The 25,238-nt window shown below is 35.3% G+C and overlaps 1 protein-coding gene and 1 pseudogene across 5 annotated transcripts in view; one reads left to right on the forward strand and one right to left on the reverse strand.

The window, feature by feature from the left end:
* The window catches only part of MARCHF1 (membrane associated ring-CH-type finger 1), an 841,310-nt gene that overhangs the window by 634,067 nt on the left and 182,005 nt on the right, over window positions 1-25,238 (reverse strand). The gene's annotated exons all lie outside the window — the stretch shown is intronic.
* Window positions 17,169-19,137, forward strand: LOC129143790 (endoplasmic reticulum chaperone BiP-like; annotated as a pseudogene).

Below are 25,238 nucleotides of genomic sequence, written 5' to 3' on the forward strand. Positions count from 1 at the left end.
GAACATCTTTATTTTATTATTTATTTCAATAATTCCTTTTCAGTGTGAATACTGAAAAACTTGTAAATTCCATCATCATAAGTGATACAAAGAGCATGTGATTATTCATGAGCTTGAGTGTTTCCATTACTATAAGTTACTGTTAACTTGGAAAAATGACTATATAATTAAGCAACATTAACAAGAATAATATAGAGTAGTAATATAATACATATTTGTTTATGTCTGCTCACTTGATTTGAAAGTGTATGGCTTGGTGCCATTGAATTATCAAATGTTTATCATACTATGTAATATTAAGTGAAATAAGTGATTAGAAGATTATGGGAATGATTCTCAAATAATAGTTAAAAATTTTAAAATTAAAGTTATTGCACCATTAAAAGAAAAAAGTAGGAATACATTATTTTTTCCAAAGGTTATTAAGGAAGGCACACTAATTACTAGAGTACCAAGCCTAAAATGAATTTAAGTACACTTTTAAGGAATAATAAACTAAAAAATAAAACTTATCATCAAGGTCCTCAGTATACTGACTTTTTCTGTCATCCAAATGCCTCATCTCATTGGAAACTGGGCTGAGGAAGAAAAGGCATTCAGCCTTTTAAACTTTGGTTCAGAAGATTTCTCAACAAATATTGAAATCTAAGGTTAAGGAAACAATAGTAATACAGGAAATCCAATATTTCTTTCATTTTTCAATTATTCTATTAAGAATGACATTTTGATTTGACCAAGTTTATTCCATTCTGTTGGGTAAAATGTATAGTTGAGCGCTGTCCTTCTGGCTGGCACCCAGGTCACTACGTCATAGCCCGTCTCTCCAACATGGGGTAGAATTAAGATGTCAAACCACAACCTCTGTGGCTCAATATGGAGTCTTTACACTAATCATGTCTATTGACCCATCCTCAGATCCTCCTTTCTTGGCTACCCCTCATTTTCTCTAGTCTATAAGAGCAGAAACTATGACATCATCTATGTGACTTCATTATTTCCCTAGTGCCTAGAACAAAGAAGATGAGTGAATGTGTTTAATAAAATAAAATGAAAACCTATAAACAAATTAAATTCTTGTTTATGAGATTATAATCACTTTATAGGTGGTAAACAAGGTATACCTTTTCTCATAAACAGGAATTTGTTGATAAGCTTCAATTTTATTTTATTAACTGAATTTACTTATCTTACTTATCTTACCTTCTTTGTTCTAAGCACTAGGGAAAGAATGAAGCCCCTAGACGATGTTATAAAATATTAAATTATAGACCGAAAGATCTTTGCAAGTTACAAGTTATGTACGTATCCCCTTCTTAGTTACATACACAGAGATGCACAAATTCATTATCTTGATCCCCACACAAGAATTCTTTTAAAGAAAATTAAAGGATAAAAATCAAGGTAAAAATGTATGTAAATAAATATCTTAAAGTAATTTTAGGAAGTTTAAAAGAATTATTTTTTTGTGTCAGATTATTATAAAAGGACACTTTAAAAAAGTCACTACAGGCTGGGCGCGGTGGCTCACGCCTGTAATCCCAGCACTTTGGGAGGCCGAGGCGGGCAAACCAAGAGGTCAGGAGACCAAGACCATCCTGGCTAACACGGTGAAACCCCGTCTGTACTAAAAATACAAAAAATTAGCCGGGCCCACGTGGTGGCGGGGGCCTGTAGTCCCAGCTACTCGGGAGGCTGAGGCAGGAGAATGGCGTGAACCCGGGAGTCGGAGCTTGCAGTGAGCCGAGATCACGCCACTGCACTCCAGCCTGGGCCACAGAGCGAGACTCCGTCTCAAAAAAAAAAAAAAAAAAAAAAAAAGTCGCTATAATAGTTACTTCACAGAATTCTTAAAACTGAAATCTAATGGAGTACAAATTTGTTAAACTACAATGTGCAAGTTTTGAGTACAAAAGAAACCAAATACGTATTTCCAAATATTTAAGTTTTGCATTTAAATCAACACTTAGACTTTCTGGAACCATTAAACACACATTCCAGAACAGATTAATATTTTGTCCCGGAAAATAATTTATTCTTGAAGTCTATAGTAAGAACGCTGATGGCAAATATAATTTATTTAAAAGATGATCAATAAAATTAACAATTGGTTATAATTTGGGCAACCCAATTTTATTTGCTCCAAAATGCATATTATTATGACTGTTTTTTCCAGTTATTACTTTCAAACCAAAGATGAGTGAGGTTGACTACTTGTACTGAATGTCATAAGTACAGATTACTTTTACAATAGCAAATCAGACAAATTGTTAGATTAAAATAATAATGGCAGACGCAATTCAATATTGTTTGGATGTGTTTCCCCTCCAAATCCCATGTTGAAATGTAATCTTCAGTGTTAGAGGTGGGGCCTGGTGGGAGGTGTTTGGGTCATGGGGGTAAATGACTCATAAATGGCTTGGCACCATCCTCACAGTAATGTATGAGTTTTTGATTTATAAGATCATGTGAGAGCCGGTTGTTTAAATGAACCTTGCATGTCCTCCCCTTTCTCTTGCTCCCTCTCTTGCCATGTGACATGTCTGCTCCCACTTTGCCTTCTGACCTGAGTGGAAGCTTCCTGAGGTCCTCACTAGAAGATGCCAGAGCCACACTTTCTGTACAGCCTGCAGAATCGTGAGCCAAAATAAACCTCTTTGCTTTATAAATTACTCAGCCTCAGGTATTTCTTTAGAGCATTGCAAGAGCAGACTAACACACAATTCCTTTCCTTTCTGATTCTTAAAACATGTTTCCCAATTTTATAATAAGTGCCATTCTATTGTTAGAAAGTATAGCTAGGGAGGTTAAAAAACAAAAGGTAATTACTCTGTAGAAATTGTCTCACACTATAAGGGCAACAAACTTTCTAAAACGTGTGCATTAGAAAACACTAGTCAATATTTCCTTCTGAATTAAAATAAGAAATTTCAAAGATAATAAGGGTATTCTTCATGGCTCACCACATGCTGAGATTCAATGTGCAATCTTGAGCTTTATGTGTGACTAGTCCATAGTGAGAGGTGGGAAAAAACAATAAAGAAAAATCACCTGCATCAAAACTGACAAATTTCACTATAACCTCTCAGCTTCTTGGTTGCCAATTACACAAGTAAAAGAGTGTTATGTAAGTAATGGGGTTGATTGAAGTGAAATACAGAGCTTAAAAGTGAGCATTTCTAGAAAATATTGTTTCCTTCCTAGTTTCCTTCCTTCTGCCCTTTCTAAAATTATTTATTAAGCAGTGTGCACCAGATGTGTTATTCGGCATTAGAAATATGACTGTGATGTTGCTCAGAAAACAGAAAGGACTGCAGGGTGATTGTGGAGTACAAGTGAGGAGTGGTATGAGATTAGGAAGGCTGGAGGAGCAGTTCAACCTGATGGTTGTATCTACTGAGATTGTTTCTCCCAGTTTTCTCTCTCCAGGTGCTAGAAAACCTCAGTAGTCAGTGTTTTGATTAAGCTTATAGGGATTCATTTTTTCTATTGGGTTAAAGGTACAAGGGAACGTAATCTTATGTTGTTCTAATATATTTGTTTTAAAATAGATGCATTATTTAACAGTAGTAGATAGTTGTATAGCTGTGCCTAATACCTACATAAACCTCTTTAAAAATACCACAAAAACGAATTCTGGTAAATTATTAAGATAAAAGAGTCATGCTTTTTATAAGCCATTACTAATTAGCTAATTGTTCATCATTTGGGGAAGAGAGTTTTTTTTGTTTTGTTTTGTTTTTCATAAAAATCGGCTATGAGATATCTTGGGTTCATCCAGATGGTGTATGTAAGGACAAAAACTGTAAAGCCTTCTATTTAGGATATGTTTTGAACTGTGAGCAGAGCAGAAAATCCTTAATACATACTGTAATTATCCTAGTTCTACTTCTTACTATCATTGTCACCCTACACAAACCTCAACCTATTTAAGCCTTAATTTTCTCATCTTTATAGTAAAGATAATATATGTCTAGATTTGTGCAAATGAAATAACAAATGTGGATTACTTGATATAATGGCTAGTAATTAATTCACTGCAATTATGACTTTTTATTACAAAATTATCCACAATTGAATTATCCACAATTGATTTATGCATCTAAAAAGCTAAGAAAATTTAAGCCTTCAGGGTATAAATCTAGATATAAATATCCACAACCTTGCCCCCTATCTTCCCGTAAGTGGTCACATTTGTTCTAATGGTAAAATTTAGGTCTTCCCAATACTATTTCCTTTACTTTTTTTCCCAAGGCAATATAATTTCTATATAAAATTAATCTATGATAAGATTCCATTATGATAGTTAATTCTATGTATCAACTTGGCTAGGCCATGGTACTCAGTTGTTCCGTCAAATCCCAGTCAGCTGTTGCTGTGAAGGTACTTTGTAGATGTGATTGACATTTAAATCAGAAGACTCTAAAGTAAAGCAGATTACCCTCCGTAATGTAAGTAGACTTAATCTAATCGATTGAAGGCCTTAGGAGAAAAGACTGAGGTCCCTAGATGATAAAAGAATTCTGCTTCCAGTCTGTCTTCAGACTGAAGACCGCAGCACTGACTCCTGCCAGAACTTCCAGCCCACCACGCTGCCCTGCAGTTTGGGGCTTCTTAGCCCCGGTAATCATGTGAGCCAATTCCTTACAATCTTTCTCTCTCTCTTTCATTCCCCCACTCCCCAACACTTATGCATTATCTTGGTTCCGTTTCTCTGGAGAACCCTAATACACCCCTGTAATCTTTTCTAAATTGTTTCTATTTGGACTTCAATAACCTAGCACTATTCCTAAATTTAGCAATCAGTCCTCATCAAGTCAATCATCAAAAAAGCAACCTACATTTGCTGGAATATCGGGATAAAAATGATTTTAAATATCAATCTATTGATAAGAAATAAAGAAATAAACTCAACACCTAAATGTTTCCAAAGACCTTTGAATATCAAAAGGTATTATTAGTATGGCCTGAAAATCCCTCATAACATCTCACTTACCTCAAACCTTTACAGTTACTAAGGCAAGCCTGACTAAATACAGTCATTGTGACAGAAATGCCAAGGGTCGCATGCAACAGTGTAATCATTTTATACTTGGTCTTCACTAATGTAGTGTTAATTATAATATAGTCATTGGTGCTTGCCACACGCACAGACATAGAAGCAAAATAGTGTCAAATATTTAGTATCATACAGCACTACCAAAAGGTATCAAATAGATCAAACATATTTGCTATGGATGTTTTTTTCTGTTCGGACTGATGCATATCACAAGGGAAAAAAATAGTCATCCCATTTTTAAATGACTTCAGGTAATACCAAACCCCTTAGCAATCCTAATATTTAATTGGCCTAAAATTAACTCCCTAGTGACAAAAACAATACAGGAGTACAGAATTATGAAATCAGAGAACCAAATAATTATCAGAATTAATATGCTCCTACCCTAAGAATTTGGGAATCTAAGATGCAGCTTTTCTGAGAAGGATAGAGATAGTCCATTTTTGTGTTGCTAATTTTATTTTTTTCACACAGCTGCCTCATGGAAATATCATCATTAGATCCACTAGCAGGGGCTTTAATTTTATAGTCCTTCTATGACACTAAATAACCAAGCAATAGGTTTCTCAGGAAACACACTGAGTGTCTGAAACAACTCACTCTGTGAATAACCATCAGGCCTTCTGATTCCTTAATTTTATTCTTAGATTTTTCTTGATTTTTTTCTTAAATTCAATTTGTTATTTATCTGAGTACCTTGTGCTCTCTCTCTCTTCTCTCTCTCTCTCTCTCTCTCTCTCTCTATATATATATAAATGATAGAATTAGGCATGTTTCCTATCCCCATGGAAACGACAGCTTAATTAAATGATTTATACAGTCTTTTCTGATATATTCCTTCATATAGCCCTTAATAGTTTCAAGTGTACTGCAGTGAAGCTAGACAGGAGTAGGACATTTGTGTTCTTTTGTGCTGTACCTCTGGCATCTGGAACAATACTGGCACATAGAAACGGCTCATAAATCCTGACCAAGTGATTTGATCAATGAATCATCTCACGTACACTATTTTATACAAGTAACTTTCCTATGGCCAAAAGAGAAATCCTTTTGTAAATAATAAGACCAAGATGTAAAGAAGTAATTTACCAAAATCACACAATAAATAAGGGACAGAACTGAACACAGAATCGAGGTTCTTTGATTCCTCAGCTGCTGCAATTGCCATGCACGGAGAATTGCATGGCTTGTAAATGACAAAGAAGATTATTGTGGAATGAAGTCAATGTCATCTACTCTTTCAGAGACTCAATATAGATTTTTTTTCTGCTTTTAAGATAAAACTAAGGACAAGTTCTTTTTCCTCTAACAAGGTAGGTTTTTTAATGGAGAATGCAGTTCTCCATTATGAGATATGGATATGAGTTTAACAAAAGCAAACTTTAATATTGATAGCAGTAAGTGACATACTTAAGAAGAAAAATGGATGGTCCCAAACCCAGGGAAAACAAAGGGTTACACCTTTCATAATTTCAGGTAAAATGCCATGCAAACATGCATGCAGATTTCTCTCTCTCATCTCTCTCTCTCTCAATCTCAGTGTGTGTATGAAAGAGACAGACACACACACACACACACACACACACAGAGACAGAGACAAAGAAAGAGACAGAGAAAGAATGTGGCTAAAAGTGTACTTCCGCATGTGTCAGATCACAAGAAGCACTGCATCTGCTTTGGTCTGAGAGAGACAGTAATTCCACCATCATGAACCTGGGGTATAACAATTTGACTGAATGTCACTGAAATATGCTCTTTTATTGATCTATAACAGAGTACTGATGTGCAGCAATGGTCTTATTTTACACATAAGACCTCAGTTTTCTGAAAATGCATCCTTGAACCCAATCACATTCCTAATTCAAAAAACAGTACATATATCTAAATTCAAATAACTTCAATATAATCAAGTTACATCATCTTGTTTGTAACTTTGGACCTAGTGGTGTCAACTACTGTGTACTGTCTTGTTAGGAAAGGGGTAAAGTCTTTGTACCAAGTAACTTTAGTTTGGAGATGCCTAACTATCCACCTGCTCAACCTTGATACAGCCAGAATAGACAGAAAAGCCTCTGGACAGAGGTGACTCTTAAACAGAGGTCTGACTGAGGGATACATAAACACAAGGAGAAAGTGCAGGAGCAAAATTATGTGTCCAGTAAAGATCTGGGCTCTCTGCAGGAATATGGAAAAGTCATGCTGGTTGCAGGAAAGAGTGCAAGATGGATATAATGTAATTGAGGTTTCCTTACCTCCCTTAACAATTTTAATTAATGATGTAACAGAGAAACAATTATAATTGGGTCTGTACTTTCCTTCAGATCTAAGGAGCTCAAGCTCCTAGATTAAATCACTGAGTACTGATGGTACTGTTTGGTATATGAATACTTAAATATCACTACAGTGTTAATTACTATGCCATATTTGGATGGGTTCGTGTTTTCTCTGTTAAAATGGAGCTTAATGTCTATTACTAATAAAATTTTGACTTATTTCAAAAATACTGGTATATTTTACGATAGTAATTAAATTAAAAATATGGCTTGAGCTTAAAAATAAAAATATAAGGAGAAATAATCATACAAAGGCCTAGGGAAAATGAAAATTATCAAAACAAGGAGAAGCCTTTCTCCCATGAGCTGACAAACCTTGCATCACAGGTGTTGGTCTTTCTTCCCCTAGAACCACCCTGACCCCGAGATGAAATGATACCACCTGGAGAAAAAGTCCAGGGCTGCAGTTTATAGAGAACACCATGTGGCACGCAGACTCTCCCTGTGTTGGCGGGCAGTGTGGTTGTGGGATGAGACTACGTTCTCCTCCTCATACTGTTGCTGACAGTTTTCTCTTTCTGTAAGTGGTTTATCAATGAGCACTGAGTTTGCCAGGGGCATAATCCCAGAGAGCAAAAGGAGCTGGTGATGAGATAGAGGGAGATTATTTTTTTCCACCTTTTTAATGGAATTCCATAAAGGAAAGGCTGTGGTTTCCTCTCTACACCAGTACAGGATTCTGCACATAGTAAACTCTTATTAAGCTAAAATTATTAAAAAATAATAGACACCATTTGTCACGAGCTCTGTATTGTGATTTCATTTAGCATTAATTTCTTATAGCCATATTCTTATGACAAAGTATGTAATACTTGAACAAACAAAAGAAAATAGTAGTAAGTTTATATGGATTAGTAAATAATACACTAATACAATAATATTGAATAGTTTCAAAAACACAATATGCTCCTAAAGTGGTACAGAAACCACTGAGAATACAATTTGCCTAATTAATGTCAGTTGATGTAATAAACCTCACTTCAAAAAATTAATTACTTGGATTTAAAATACATACACACACATACATATAGAGGCTGTAAAGGGCACCTTAATGAGAAAACTTTGCACATTCATCCTTTCTTATAGGCTAATATGACAAACATCCTTTCTATAAGATACCATTAATATGTCTTCTCATTTGTAGTTAATTACTCTCCATCTGGCAAAATCTCTTTTTTAAAAAAGAAAATTTTGATTTGCATAAAAACAATTAGATGATCTATAACCTACAGTAATAATAAACAAGTCAGGAAAAATATTGAGAAGAAAATTTTGCTCAGTCTAAGAATATGTTAATAATTTCCAGAGGGAGAATTTGAATACTGGCTAAATGTTTATGGCAAGGATATACTAGGAAAAAATTAACTCCATACTAGATGGTAAAACTTCTGATGTTGGACATTTGGGTTCATTCGCCACTGACTCTCTAGCAGTGACTTATCTTTGTATTTTGCAAATGCTGATTTTCTTTATTGAAATTACAAGACTTTAATAAAGATCATATCCTTTAGTAGTGAAAGCACTGAATGAAAAAGACAAATAAAATTTTCCCAATGTTTAATTGTGAAAAAATTTCATGATTAGGCACAGGGTTATACATTTTTTAATGCAGGAATTTATATTGAATTATGGCTTCTGTGCTGGTAATTTTATTGGATGTAATAAATACAGAGTTATTAGATAAATTCAACATGTGCTGAATTTAAAGAATTTTATGTCACTTGAACTTTTACATAAGTGTTTGTAAAATACTCTTGCCTAAGATGGAAGATTAGTGCAACTAACCTTTCAAGAAGGTCAATTATATAAAATTGCTACCTAATAGTATTCTAGCTGTCCATTTAATGCTCATCTAATAATTTTAAAATTATGTTTCAGAGTTGCATCGACTGAAAATTATATGGAGCTTGGTAATGATAAAATATTTCAAGGCTTAAGTTTTATTAAAATACAAGAACTGGCATGGTGCTCCTTTACTTTTTATAAAGGGAGGGATTATGCAGCAGAGGAGACAGTGATATATCATCTTTAAGCAGATAATGTTTTATTTAAGTCAAGACAGCTGAATATGAGTCTGGGCATCCAAAATGCACCCTAATCAGAGACATTTATGTTAATCATCTCTTGCAAGGCACTCTAACTCTTACTATTTTGTAAGATTTAGTAAGTAATAAGTAATACAATTTAGACCAATGTAGAATTTAGTATTTAAGGAGAAAATGCCATTAGAACTGCTGCATCCGCTTGCCATCTTTATCTCCATTGCTCTAGTCCAACCTGCCATCTCTCATCTGAACCATGCGACAGCCTTCTCACTAGGCTACTTGATATCCATTCTAGACAACATTTACCTTCCTAAAACTTGTTTTCAATTCTGCAACCAGAGAAATCTTCTCAAAGTAAAATTCTCATCATCTCATTTCCTTATTTAAAATCCTATTTTACTGGAGTCCCACTGCTCATACGATGAAAACAAAATCTTAGTAGGTCTTGCAAGCTCCCACAGTGTGGGGTCCCCATTGCCTCTCCCACTTTAGCCACCTAAGCCTTCTTTAGCTCCTCACACCCACCAACCTTCTCCCTCCACAAAACATTTGTGTGAACACATCCTCTGCCTAAATACATTGGCCTCCTTTGACTAATTAACTCCTACTCTCCCTTCAATGTTAGCTCCCAAATTAGGTAAAATTTTTCTTTTTAAGGCTTTCATGGTCTTGTATATCTTTTTGTATCATATACACAAGACACACACAATCATATATATGTATACACACACAAGCGCATTATATTTGTACACTATGTATGTCTAATTTTTAGCACACACTAAGGCATAATAAGTTATATTAACTATGTTCAAGAACTACAACTAATTTCATGCTAGGGAATAGACAAAGAAAAGACTCCAATTTGAAGACACAGAAGAGGCATTCTAATAAAATTCTAAAATCTTACAAAATAAACCCCCCCCAAAATAGTACCATTCCAAGTTATTTATTTCCATGACATTTTTTTGATAACTTTTCTATAATGAACAGTGCTAAATTATGATGCTTCTTCGGGAAGGTGATTATATTTTTAGTACCATCAAATAGATGTGATAAGCACTGCTTAGAACATGACAATATAGTCCTAGCTCAAAGATTTTCTATAAATAAAATTATTCTTCCTTAGATTTATGATCTTCTTTTTATACTGTGGCAACACAGTCCATTAACTACTGTTATTTTTTAAATTTGGTTTCAAGTTAATGTATTTTAGCTAAGGACTGTGCCACAGGTTCTTGAAATTCTATTTTTAGTATCACGTTATAAATTCTCTGAATATAGACAAAATTAAATCATTTGCCAGTGTCAGCTTTTTCTCTTGGGACTCAATCATGCATACAACCTATAATAGACAATTCATGCTGTACAATTAGAACTTCAGGTAAAAGGTAATTTTTTTCTCTTCTTTTTCTCTGAAATTCATTAACATAAACTAATGAATGAAATTCACAGATAAACATTACATTGACAAATAATTAATAGCTCTGAAACACTAATAGGTTTTTCATAAAGACATTAATACGTAGACACAGTCTGGCTCCCTGTAGGTCTCTGTGCTCTTCTCTAGACCACACAGTGTAATGGGAGCCTGACATAGGTCAATACCGTGAATAAAGATAGAATAATTTAGAAAAGATTTAAAAATATAATCACTAAACTTGACTAATAAATATATAACAATTTTTAAATATTTCTATAAAATATTTTCAAAAACAAAAGTGACCTTGTTAAGGTCAAAAAGCAAGAATTGTACAGAATGCATTTTCTAAGTTAGGTATATAGGTATCAGAGAAAACAAGGCATATTAGTAAGTAAAAAAAGCAACTTGCAAAGAAATATAAGTTCATTTTTCTCAAAGAATATCATCTCTCTCCTTCCTTCCTTCCATCCTTCCTTCTTTCTATACATGTATCCATAACATATAATATATACACATTGTTAGTGTTTACATGTATATTTATAAAAGCGTCTGATGTATGTGCAAGAAAAACCAGTTACAATACTGTTACACAGATTTTACAATCATATATTTTAAATTAAATAAATGATTCTAAATTAAACAAAGAAGCTTCCCAAGTCAGCTACACAGTGATGCTAAATATATGCAAGACTCCTGTTATTAGAAATTAGTAAGTTGATATTCTTTATACTTTTCCAACCTCATATTTTTCCTCTGAAAATTTAAGTTCACATTTTTGTGCTATACTTAATGGAGATAGAAAATATCTAGACATAAGACTTCTTATTTTAAAAAAAAACCATTCATGTCAAATGATAGAGTCTCAGAATTTGAAGTGACCAAGAGATCAAAGTGTAAATCTCTTATTTTTAAGCTGAAGCATTTAAACTCAAAGACTATTACCAATTTAGCCTTAACTTCCCTCAGCCTAATATTAAAAAGTTCTAGTTCTTATACTTTCCTCTTATTTTATATTTTTACAACTGTTAACTTTTTCCATTCTCTAATTGTTTGATCACTGAATTTTAACAGGTTATATGACTTCAGGATTCAAAAAGTAAAATGTTAAAAAGCAATACACATTAAAAACTCACCTCAAATCTCTATTCCCATCTACCCAATCTAATTCAATTCACTCTACATAATCACACTTATTATTGCCAAATGAATGTATGATTTATCTTTTAACTTTCCCAATGTAATACATAAAAAGTGGTATTTGAGAATTATCTGTTCAAATCTTTACTTTTTGATCCACTGAGTATTTGGTCTATTTCTTTATAATCTTTTGTTTGTGATAAGAGTAGAAAATCTTTTCCCCATTTTTTCATTTACCTTTTGACTTTGTGAGATCTGTTGCTATGTAAAAGCTTCTAATTTTTATGTGGTCAAAAGCATCAATCTTTTCTTTCAATTTTCTTAATTTTGAATTCCAGAAAAGCCTTCTCACTCTGTGGTTATAAATAAATACCCTACGTTTTCTTCCAGAAGTTTTGTTGCTTTCTTTAAATGTACATTTTTAACTTCTGGAGCCAAAATTATTCCAGGCTGATGCCATATACCACACATAGTGCTGGGTGATGCAGCATTGACAAGATAAGCAGGTAACCACCATCATGGAATGTAAAATACAGCAGAGGAAGAAGCCAACCATAACCCGGATTCAAATAAAGTGCAATGGAATTCATGAGACATAAAGGTCAGGATTTTATGGGAGCATACTACAGGGACATTTAATCAAGTCTAGGAGAGAAGAAAAGAAAATAATCATCATGGGAAAGTGACATTTAGGAAGAGGTAGGAAAGAAAACTACTGGTCCTTAGTCCACTGAAGGAGGAAGCAGAGGAAAGAGGCAAGAAGAATGAAAGTGCTCCAGGAAGAGGTTCGCTTCAGAACATTCCAACCTCTTGGAGTACAATCTTCAAAGTCTTGTATGAAATCTATAATTCCTTGGTGGGAGGGAGGCAATAATGGGAAAACATAAGAAATTTTTTAAAAACCCTGAGGTTCAGATATAGGTATTGCTCGATACAACAGTGGCAGAAACTCATAAAGTGTAAAGCTGGTTTGCTCAACACCACAATATGAGATTTTACAACTTTTTCCCGATATAATTCTTCAGTTTTCCATTTACAGTTTCTATCCCTTCACTCACCCCATTGATTATAGGTACAAATTTGCAAGATTTGATTTGAAATAAACTGAGAAAACAGTATCTCCCTCAAATATTATCTATATGCTTTTGCCACATACCTCTTTTCAATCTTTCCATATCACCTATTTGGTGAATAGTTATCCACTTTTAGCTTCCACATTGAAGAGAAAGTAATTCTTTCTGCCAAAAGAGTTACATGTCCATTGTTACATACACAAAACACAAAAGGATACACTCTGCACTGATGGACGTGGATTGTGTCTGAAATAAAAAGGGTTATACCAGTTAAATAGTAGCAAGAAGTTTGCCTAACCTATTGATAGAAAACAAACCTCCATAGAAATTAGTTGATAAAGACTCATACAGAATAATATGCTTAAACAATAACATAATCAAACATGAATTCCCTTGGTGGTATGGCCCGTCAAGTAATGATCAACTCCCAATGTTGACCTGACCATTTGAGATACACAGGAAAGGCCCAAGCCTCATCAGACCTGTCCTTGTAGTCTCAGCTAGCCATAATGCCTAAATGTAATTCCAAGATTCTGAGTGATTATAAATGGATCCTAATACCCAAACCTGCATGGAGTATGTTGTCTAAAAATATTGGTACAGCAAAATAAAAAGAGCTCTTTGGATGGCTGGTAGTGACAGTGGCACAACTAAGTGAATGTACTTAATGTCACTGAACTATAAAATTAAAAATGATTAAGATGGTAAATTTCATATTGTTTGTATCTTATCACAATTTTAAAGAGACATAAGGATTTAAAAAGCAAAACAAAATTTTAAAAATGTGCATTAACAATATAAATATGTCATTCTAGACAAACTCATTTTATTTTCCTCACAAAATTCTTTAAGAATTATATTTTGATGCCCAGAATGTGTGTTGGGAATGGGCAAAAATATCAGTAAACCTCAACTCTGATGGTGATTTGTGTTTGTATTTGCTGTATGTTGCATTAGCATACTACATTAGTTTTAGCTAAGACTCTAATATTAATATTTTCAGATAAACATTGTAACACACATAAGGCATCTGAGTGAATGGTTATTTTTGATTGAATTTATCTTTTATTTAAAAGACAAAAATATTGCCATCACTATATCCAATAACTTCATTTGGAAAATTTCTTTCCACACTTAACCAGTCTTGAGTTCTGCACACGTCAAATAAGTTTTATCTAATATGTTACCATATACTAGCAAAACAGGTTTTATTATAAAGTAATATATACTGCCAGACAACATTAAGTACTTAGAGACATAAGGATTGTTGAAGAGCAATATATTTCTACGATTAAATTTCATGTTTGTTTTCATGACATCTGAGGCTCACTTATCTAAAGGAAGAGCTATTAACTCAAATATTTGCTACAAACTCTGGAGAGTTTAAAAGTAGACTTTTTTCTTCCCATTGAGATAAGAAGATACCTATATGATCTATACAAAATAAATTACTTATTTTCAGAAAAAGTAAACACTAAAATTCCTTCTAAATTGTAGAAGATATTAAAACTAGTCACACACACACACACACACACAAAAAAAACATTTCAAGACAATATTTAAAGTTCTTAGCAAGAGTCTATGATTTTATTGAGGGTTTAATAAGACAAATGCCAATTTCTGGTTTGGTTTTGAGATGGAGTCTCGCTCTTGTTACCCAGGCTGGAGTGCAGTGGCGTGATCTCGGCTCACTGCAATCTCTGCCTCTGGGTTCAAGTGATTCTCCTGCCTCAGCCTCCAGAGTAGCAGGGACTACAGGCGCCTGCCACCACAACCAGCTAATTTTTGTATTTTTAGTAGAGATGGGGTTTTGCCATGTTGGCCAGGCTGGTCTCGAACTTCTGACATCAGATGATCTGCCCGCCTCAGCCTCCCAAAATGCTGGAATTACAGACATGAGCCACTGTGCCCAGCCAATTTCTGGTTTTAATAATCTTTGAAAATGCAGTAATCTTGAAGCCCCATAATCACCAACGTGAATAATGTGTTAAATTCAGGATCTCCTTAAGGGTAGAAAAATTGCGTCAATTAATCATTACTTTGGTGAATGGCTCTCCTTTTAAAAAAAAAACTGTCATCCTCAAAGAATTGATATCATTTAGCCATGCTCTATGTGATTCTATTTTGTAAAAAATTGAGAACCAATACACTGCTCACTTCTAACTTTCTGCTACTTACTTTTATTCAAGCAGCAATGCACTCTATGAGCCAGTGCAATCTTTTTGGCTTCTATTTGGAAGGGTGCCTTTTGTGTTATCTGACCCTACTGTTCCATTCTTAAAAGCAGAAACAGTATGATCTGAGGTGAAGAGGAAAAGCTCTCCCACTCCCAGTTAAAAACTCAGATTTTGCTCAGATCTGTCTTTCTGTACTTTCTTAGTGACAGAAGCTCACATGAATAAAAGCCTCAGGGCAATGTTGAGCTATTTAAGAACTCTTTAAGTTTTGAGCTAAAGACCTCTGAAGAGTTCATTCTTATCTCCTACCATTTAATTAGCTAGATATTATCAGGTTCTTTGTAATATAATGGCTATTCTTAAGTACGCTACCTGTGGACAGGGCCTTGAAGGTGTGTGACTAAATCCCAAAACTAGAGAGGAATGTAACCAAAGACTCTAGGTTAGAGCAAGTATGTCTAAGGTGTCGAAAGTAGTTTCCATGTTTGTGAATCAATTATTTATAAGTATTATTACTATTAAAAGCAATATGACTTGAGATGGTATCAATTGCCTTCAACTATGGCTGAAGCAATCTTTTTTTTTTTGTATGAAATGCACATAATCTTCTGATCTTGCTCAACCCTCAGCATCTGCACACCTTTTATGGGCACCGGGTGCACTTGTGTGTTAGGGAGATAGTCTCCAAGGATTTGGTATTTCTGCTCATCCTCTAAGAAAAAGGCATTGACAGCTTTGTTCGAGGAAATCTACAAAGCTGTTGTGGGGACAGGGAGCAGATTTGCTTGTGCACCAGGGTCATAAAACTAGGTCTGCCTCCTCTCCTGGAGATGTTCCAGGTTGATAGAGAAAGTGTCTCCCTCTGGATCAGAGGCAGATTGGTTTCCTGACCAAGAAAACATGAATAATGTCTTTCTCTAAAGTGGAGGATGAGCAGGTTTGCTTGAAGTCCCCTTATAAGTCTGGATTTCCAAGGCTCCTCAGTTGTGGCACAGACCCACCATGTGTATAGTATCTACCCAGGCTTCCTCCACATCGCCCCCATAGGACCTGGGGGGATGGGGATTTGATGTGAACTTGAAGCTCATGCGGTCTGCTGTGCTGTGAGTAATAAACAGCTACATCATTCGGGTGTGTTGTCTCCTCACTGACTGAATCTATGGAAGCCTGGCAAGGACAACTGGCAGCTGCAATATTTGCTGCTGCTTAGGATCTGCTTGAGCACTTGACAACACGGATCCCAGTTGTAGGTAAATAAAGAGAAATCAATACAATGTTTTTAGTAATAAAAATAAAGCATAGCCTTTAAAAGTGACTAGTCACAATTGTTTCATGTAATTATAGGAATTATATGATTTATAACTATTTTCACCAACATAGGTCTATTCAGCCTTGATGGCAGACAGCTTGTTTTGCATGTCACTTTCCCCATCTTTTTTTGACTCTTTAAATCTCAAATTAGAAAATCTAGTAAACCTATAAATTATTGTAAATGGCAATTATTTCTAACAGTGTAAAGCCCTTCAGAATACTCAGATTGAACATGGGCTCAGAAATTCTGAGTGTTTTCTTACAATTTTCCATTAAGGGCCATTTCTAGCACTCCTTCAAATGCCAAGTCAGCGAGCAGGGCAATTAAAACTCGAAAGCTGAGGGCGACATAGAGGATCCAAATCTGATTTTTGACTGCCTACAGTCCCAGAAATTATTTCTCTCTGCTTTGCCAAGTTTGGTTGTGTTTTTTACATACGATCAAGTATATATACAAAAATACTTTCTCGATGCCGGCCGAGACAGCACAGACAGACCGACCGACTGGGGTGTTTCGCAATTGTGAGAGGCGGGTAACCGCGCTGCGCTCCTGTGCTGCGGCCGGTGGCTTCACTGCCTGCGACGCCCTGCCTGTGCTGCCCGACTGGCTGGCAAGATGAAGCTCTCCCTGGTGGCGGCGATGCTGCTGCTACTCGGTGAGGCGCGGTTCGAGGACAAGGAGGAGGACGTGGGCACGGTGGTCTGCGTCGACCTGGGGACCACCTACTGCTGCGTCGGTGTGTTCAAGACCGGCTGCGTGGAGATCACCGCCAACAATCAGAGCAAACGCATCACGCGGTCCTATGTGCCCTTCACTCTTGAAGGGGAATATCTGATCGGCGATGCCGCCACGAACCAGCTCACCTCCAATCCCAAGAACACGGTCTTTGACGCCAAGTGGCTCATCGGCCGCACGTGGAACGACCTGTCTATGCAGCAGGACATCAAGTTCTTGCCGTTCAAGGTAGTTGAAAAGAAAACTAAACCATACGTTCAAGTTGATATTGGAGGTGGGCAAACAAAGACATTTGCTCCTGAAGAAATTTCTGCCATGGTTCTCACTAAAATGCAATAAACCGCTGAGGCTTATTTGAGAAAGAAGTTTACCCATGCAGTTTTTACCTTACCAGCCTATTTCAATGATGCCCAATGCCAAGCAACCAAAGACATTGGAACTATTGCTGAGCTAAATGTTATGAGGATCATTAACGAGCCTATGGCAGCTGCTATTGGTTATGGCCTGGATAAGAGGGAGGGGGAGAAGACATCCTGTTGTTCCACCTGGGTGGCAGAACCTTCAATGCGTCTCCTCTCACCATTGACAATGGTGTCTTCGGAGTCGTGGCCACTAATGGAGATACTCATCTGGGTGCAGAAGACTATGACCAGCGTGTCATGGAACATTTCATCAAGTTGTACAAAAAGAAGACTGACAAAGATGTCAGGAAAGACGATAGGGCTGTGCAGAAACTCCAGCTAGAGGCAGAAAAGGCCAGATGGGCCCTGTCTCCTCAACATCAAGCAAGAATTGAAATTGAGTCCTTCTATGAAGGAGAAGACTTTTCTGAGACCCTGACTCGGGCCAAATTTTAAGAGCTAATCATGGATCTGTTCCGGTCTACTATGAGGCCTGTCCAGAAAGTGTTGGAAAATTCTGATTTGAAGAATTCTGATATTGATGATGTTGTTCTTGGTGGCTCTACTCGAATTCCAAAGATTCAGCAACTGGTTAAAAAGTCCTTCAATGGCAAGGAGTCCTCCCATGGCATAAACCCAGATGAAGCTGTAGTGCATGGTGCTGCTGTCCAGGCTGGAGTGCTCTCTGGTGATCAAGATACAGGTGACCTGGTACTGCTTGATGTATGTCCCCTTACATTTGGTATTGAAACTGTGGGAGGTGTCATGATCAAACTGATTCCAAGGAACACAGTGGTGCCTACCAAGAAGTCTCATATCTTTTCTATAGCTTCTGATAATCAACCAACTGTCATAATCAAGGTCTATGAGGATGAACGACCCCTGACAAAAGACATTCATCTTCTGGGTACATTTGATCTGACTGGAATTCCTCCTGCTCCTCGTGGGGTCCCACAGATTGAAGTCACCTTTAAGATAGATGTGAATGGTATTCTTCGAGTGACAGCTGAAGACAAGGGTACAGGGAACAAAAATAAGATCACAATTACCAATGACCAGAATCACCTGACACCTGAAGAAATCAAAAGGATGGTTAATGATGCTGAGAAGTTTGCTGAGGAAGACACAAAGCTCAAGGAGTGCATTGATACTACAAATGAGCTGGAAAGCTATGGCTATTCTCTAAAGAATCAGATTGGAGATAAAGAAAAGCTGGGAGGTAAACTTTCCTCTGAAGATAAGGAGACCATGGAAAAAGCTGTAGAAGAAAAGATTGAATGGCTGGAAAGCCACCAAGCTGCTGACATTGAAGACTTCGAAGCTAACAAGAAGGAACTGGAAGAAATTGTTCAGCCACTTATCAGCAAACTCTATGGAAGTGCAGGCCCTCTCCCAGCCACGAGGAGGATATGGCAGAAAAAGATGAGTTGTAGACACAGATCTGCTACTGCTTTAATATTGTAAATACTGGACTCAGGAACTTTCCTTAGAAAAAAAAATGAGAGAAGTCAAGTCTTAAATGTAATTAGAATTGTCACCTCAGAGTGGAGTTGAAAATGCTATAGCCCAAGTGGCTGTTTACAGCTTTTCATTAGCAGTTGCTCACATGTCTTCAGGTGGAGGGCAGAAGAATTGGCCATCTTAAAAAGTGGGTAAAAAACCTGGGTTAGGGTGTGTGCTCACCTTCAAAATGTTCTATTTAACAACTGGGTCATGTTCATCTGGTGTAGGAAGTTTTTTCTGCCATAAGTGATGCCAATAAATGTTAGTTATTTGCACTGGTCTAAAAAGAATACTTTCCCAAAGGAAAAATTTTTAGAAAGACTATCTGAGAATGTCCAACTTTTGACTGTTGAGTTTCATCTTCATATGAAATCCTTTTATATTTGCATGATAGGAAGTCTTTCTCCTTCAGTCTTGAAGCAACAGGTTCAGACTTTTTAGGGCAGAGGACACATTACTGAGCTAGCCACCTGGGCATGTCTCTTGAAATCATGGTACCCCTTTTTGTATTTTTAGTATCAAGAAGCAATTGTTTTTATTGTTGTTTCTCTGTTGTTGTTGTTGTGTGTTTGTTTGTTTGTTTCATTGCAAACACTCGGGAAATTGTCTTCCCCTCAATGGTCAGCTGACCTCAGGATAGATCCACAGAATTGTGCAAATCTCTTTGCATACTGAAAAGAATGGCATTGTCTGACAGTGATTGGATCATAATAATAATTTTCACCATTTTCTTCAATATGCAATGTAAACAAGATTCAGAGTATGGATTGAACATCGATGCAAAATTCTTTATTAATTAAAGTAAATATGTTCTTTCTTAATCCTCATATAGCTGAAGTTGAATCACCATTGCATACCTCCCTTATGCTGTGTTTGCACAAATGCCAAGAGCAAATTCATACTCTGCATATTAATTGATTAATACAGCTATAAAATACAGTATCTGTTAGAATACATATTAGAAAGTAATTGCTTTTACAGAATATGTCATTAATTTAATGTGTCATCACGCATTGTTATTTAACAAAGAAATGTTGCCAATAACTCATTTTGTTTTCTGAGTATAATATTTGTAATTATCTTTGCAATTGTCTCTACAAATTTTTTGGAAATAGTATCATTTATTCTTCTTTTTGCTTTGAGGAATGCAATTTTGAATGATGGCTCTAAAGTTGTGTGTCTTCTCTACAAACAATTATGGCGTTAATCAAGTTTGTACAGGGAAATGTAATTTTGCACTTGTTCTGAAAAATCATGATTTGGCAAAGTTTTATAAGTAATATGTTAAAAACTCGAGGCAAATGGATTGTTGGAATCCAATATAGTCTCGTTTTCTGAGAGTCATACTTCTTATTTGCCCCATTTTTAAATGGATTTCTTTGAAATCTCTACAATCACACTTGCTGACAGAGACATATTCACATCCTATATTTTTACTCAAATGCTATTCATGATAAATATTTAGTATATCATATGTGTTGTAACATTGTGTTTCTATTCTTATCATTGTAATTATGACTCAGGAATTGCTTCTGGGATATTAGTTTATTTGGGGAAACTAGTACTAGAACACGACCAATGGTAAAATATGACAACTTAAAATTTAATAAGCCTACATAAAACAAACCAATGACAAGAATAATCTCAAGAACGATTGTACCTCACTAAGTAAATATTAGGTAGAAAACTGACATTGCAGTGCATTCCCAAGAATTAAGAGCATAATTATTACTAAAAACAGAACAGAATTTCTATAAAGATTACCTTAATTTTTAAATTGCTAAATATACGATTATATTTATTCATAGTTTACTCTAAAAGTTCATCGTGTCTGTAACCAGGAATTTGTTGATTATATTTTAAAACAATATTCTTTTAAATTCATACATCATTGCTTTACTTTTACCTTAGAATTTACTATTTACTTATATAAGTTTAGGAGAATTTAGCTTTTAAAGCCACAAACTGATTAATTATGCTCAGCTTCAAAGTAAACATTATGATGCAAACTCTTCTATCATGAGCCCTCATAAGAGAGTCAATCATTCAGGCAGCCAATACCAGCAAAGTAAAAAGTTAGTGATCTCTGACCTTCTTGTTTCCATCATTCAACAAGTATTAACTGAGACTTTTTGGACACTATAGAATAAAGTGGGCTCCTCTTGTCCTAATGTTTCAAGTGGCAAGTTACAAGTTATAATTTTGGAATATACAAGGAATTAAAAAACACTTCAGTCACTCTTGAAGCACCTGGGGCTATCTATTTCTGTAGTAATATTGGATTTCTTCCCCCAAACAAGATAACAAAACAATAAATCATAAAATTTAAAAGTATGAAACATTTATAAAATTTTTAGAGGTGCATTCAAGTTAGGCATGCCAGAAAGTTCTCTTCCCCTTAAGAAATTATTCAAACCACTATACTAGGAACTTGCAGCTGCTATGCCAATGACCTTTGTCTTCTTCTAGGCACTTTTCGGAAGAAGCATTCCTTATGAAAAGTTCTAGGCACAATTTGAGTTTCTGAAAATGGTTAGAGGGAGGATACTGTTACTGACTGCAGTGCCTATGTGACTTATCTGTATCCCTACCCGGCTCTTGTTGCCAAATACCTGCACCTGTGTGATATAGCTAAATTCTTACTCAGCTCTAACTCTGCTTATTTTTAGGAAACAGGATGTCTGTGGTCAGAGGTTACCTCTTAGGCAGCTTATTTGACCTCTGAAGGACCTCTAGCTTCATTATTATCCAATTTTCACACTAAATGACACTCCCACTGGTGCCATGACACTTGACAATCACAGTGAATCACCTTTTTCGGAAGATGCCAAAAAAGAACAAAAAAGAGAACTCTCCTTGGTTCCAAGAAAATCTCAGTCCCTTTCCAAGAAAAAGCATGACTATTCTTCTGCTTGTTCTTAATGCCCCACACCTCCATTAAAGATACCCTACATCCGTAACTTCCCAGTTCTCAGGAGCGGAGAAGTTGATTTGCGTGCTATGCTCCCAGTTATCCAATTCCATGGCCATTGGAATAAAGCCTGCACTGCTTAACTCTCACTTTTGGTTTTGTCTGTTGGCTTCATGACACAGAACAGGAAAGAGCTTCTTTTGGAATAATGAGGACCTCCAGTAAGAATGCCTCTTTCACTTGGATTTGTTCAATTGAGTAAATGGAATACATTTCATGTGTCAATGCGGCTGCTGGCCGCCTGGGCATTGACAATCCAATGGATGTTCTATGAGGGCAGTTTCCTAGTCTGCTCATTATTTCATCTTCAGTGATAGAATAATTATTATGACATAAGAAACATTTAAAAAATGAGTGGGTAAATGAACAAATGCTGTCCAAAATCACCCTGCATCTGTCAACAAGAATGCACAAAGATCTATAAATTTCAGACCAATAGTCCAATGTTTGTCAGATAATTTCCAAAGATTCTTGTAATAAACAAGCTGTCTCTAAGAAGCAACTGGCTTTTGTTCACTTACCCTAAGAAATTTCATTTCTGTGGTTAGAAGTTATTAGTAAGCAGCTTTAATGTTCTAGGGCTTTTAGCACATTCTAGTCTAAAACTCATTTTAAAGTTCTTGATGACTATGGTTCAAGATTAGGAAGAATGAACTATCTCTCTCAAAAGTGGGTAATGTCAACCAGAATCATCACCACATAAAAATATCAGGAAACTGAGGTAGAGACACAATAAGGTATAACACTCCCACTGCATTATAGTGAATCATAGATTAAAATGTTTGTTCTCATGACTACATTACACACAAGCTCCATTTTTTTCTGTGAAAAGAGAAAAAGAAACATAATTTTAATTTTAATTGTGTGGATTTTTTTCTTTTAGCTTTTTCTGCCTATAGCACCAACAAAGTATTAAATTTTAATGCCACAGCAGTATTCTAATTTCTAAAATTACTTTAAGAAACAGATTAAGGGCACCGCAGGTGGGAAAGGCATGATGACTTCACTGGGAGCATAATGTGAGAACCATCATGATGGATGAACAAATCCAGCTAATGGAAAACATCCCATTTCACATTTCTTACCATCGTAATACAAAATAAAACATAGTTAATTTTTTTTCAAAAACCTATTTTCATTTTAGTGTTTAATACCTGGTGTCTGTCAAAATCTTGCAGTTAATTAACTTTTCACACTCACAGCCTGCATCTCTTAATTGTATGCTGTCATCCTATAATAAAATTTAGCAGGATAGCACTGACTAATATCAAATGTTAAGGTCAAGTTCTATGACGCATTTAATGGATTTTCAAAAGGGAGAAAAGCATGGTTTTAACTATTTGATATCAAATAATGACATTCAAAATTTTAATATTTCAGAAATTCTAAAGTAAATTGTGTTATACTAATTAAATAATAAGTAAAATTATTATTTTTATTATACTTTAAGTTCTGGGGTGCATGTACAGAACATGCAGGTTTGTTACATAGATATATATGTGCCATGGAGGTTTGCTGCACCCATCAACCCGTCATCTACGTTAGGTATTTCTCCTAATAAGACAAATAGCTCCTACATTAGCTATCCCTCCCCTAGACCCCCACCCCCTGACAGGCCCCAGTGTGTGATGTTCCCCGCCCTGTATCCATGTGTTCTCATTTTTCAACTCACACTCATGAGTGAGAACATGTGATGTATTTAGTTTTCTGTCCTTGTGTTAGTTTGCTGAGAATGATGGTTTCCAGCGTCATCCATGTCTTTTATTTTTTTTTTATAGTCACTCATTAGCTCTAAGTTCTTTGAGGTCATGATTTATTATTTACTAAATCTTTGTATTCTCTCTACAAGACCTAGAAAATTGTTTTTTTTCTTGTAATCAGCACTCATATGTTTACCAAATAAACAAAAAGAAAATATTTTTCCAAATGCAATTTTACATGTAAGATCTCAGAATTCTGATGCTACTATAAAAAAGGATTAAAAAAGAGAAAATTTACTTTTTACGTTAATGGGAAATGTGATATTCGGATATTATAAATATTTTAAACAAAGCTATTGGGTAAAATATAATCAAACTAAGTAAGATATATACCTCACGTTCTCTAGGATCTTTTTATCCCCACAATTTCTCAGACAAATGAAAATAGAAAGTTATTCTCACGTTGTGCATTAGAAGAGACCCTGGATTACTACCTGTGCCCTCATTCTAGCTCTATGACTCCCTGACTTGTGCTTGGGATCTAGAATTTAAACCCTGATAGTCTCACTTTCATGATCTATAAAATAAGAGAATTTCTAACTAAAACAGACCAGGAAGATTATACAGACCAGCAATAAAGTTCTACAAAGATAAGCCAATGACACTTCACATATGGTCCCTAGCTTGTTGGACACCTTAGAGTTTACTCTTACTGGGTTTTGAATTAATCTAAACTTATAAATCATTTTTTGAGTCTTTACTGAAATTCTATATGCTTTTATTTTTATACATGATATTAGTTAAGTGAGTTATTGGGACTTAAAAAATGATACTAATAACTGCTTTATTACTAGAATTTATTGAGGTCTCCAATTCTATGCTAAAAACAAAAATTAATGCAGAAAAATCAACATAAATATACTTGAAATGCTGAAATTTTCCAGCAATCATTATATTCATGAATGCCTTGACTGATAAAGGTATTATTGATGAGAGCATTTAATTACTAGTCTTCATTAGTTTTTAATTATGTTACTATTAGTTTCATTCATGTTATTTGACTTGTTGCTGGTTGTATCTTTCAATGTACAATGATAGTTATTTGTCTCAATGCATTTTTGCTCAGCTTTTAAATAAAAAATGTATAGATGCACAGTCTCTAAGGTACAATATATATTTTCCACACAGTTTTTGCTAAAATAACTATATTCATAATGTCCCCAGGTATGCTTTATTATTTCTTTGCAATGATTTTGCATGATTTAAATAATTTGCAACATGCTATTAAAATAAAATTCTGAGATATTTGAAGCTTACAAATCATTGTTTTAATAAATAAAATCAAGTATAAAGTACATCATTATTTTTCCAAAAA

The sequence above is a fragment of the Pan troglodytes genome, chromosome 3 (genome assembly GCF_028858775.2).
Source record: "Pan troglodytes isolate AG18354 chromosome 3, NHGRI_mPanTro3-v2.0_pri, whole genome shotgun sequence".
Classification (NCBI taxonomy): domain Eukaryota; kingdom Metazoa; phylum Chordata; class Mammalia; order Primates; family Hominidae; genus Pan; species Pan troglodytes.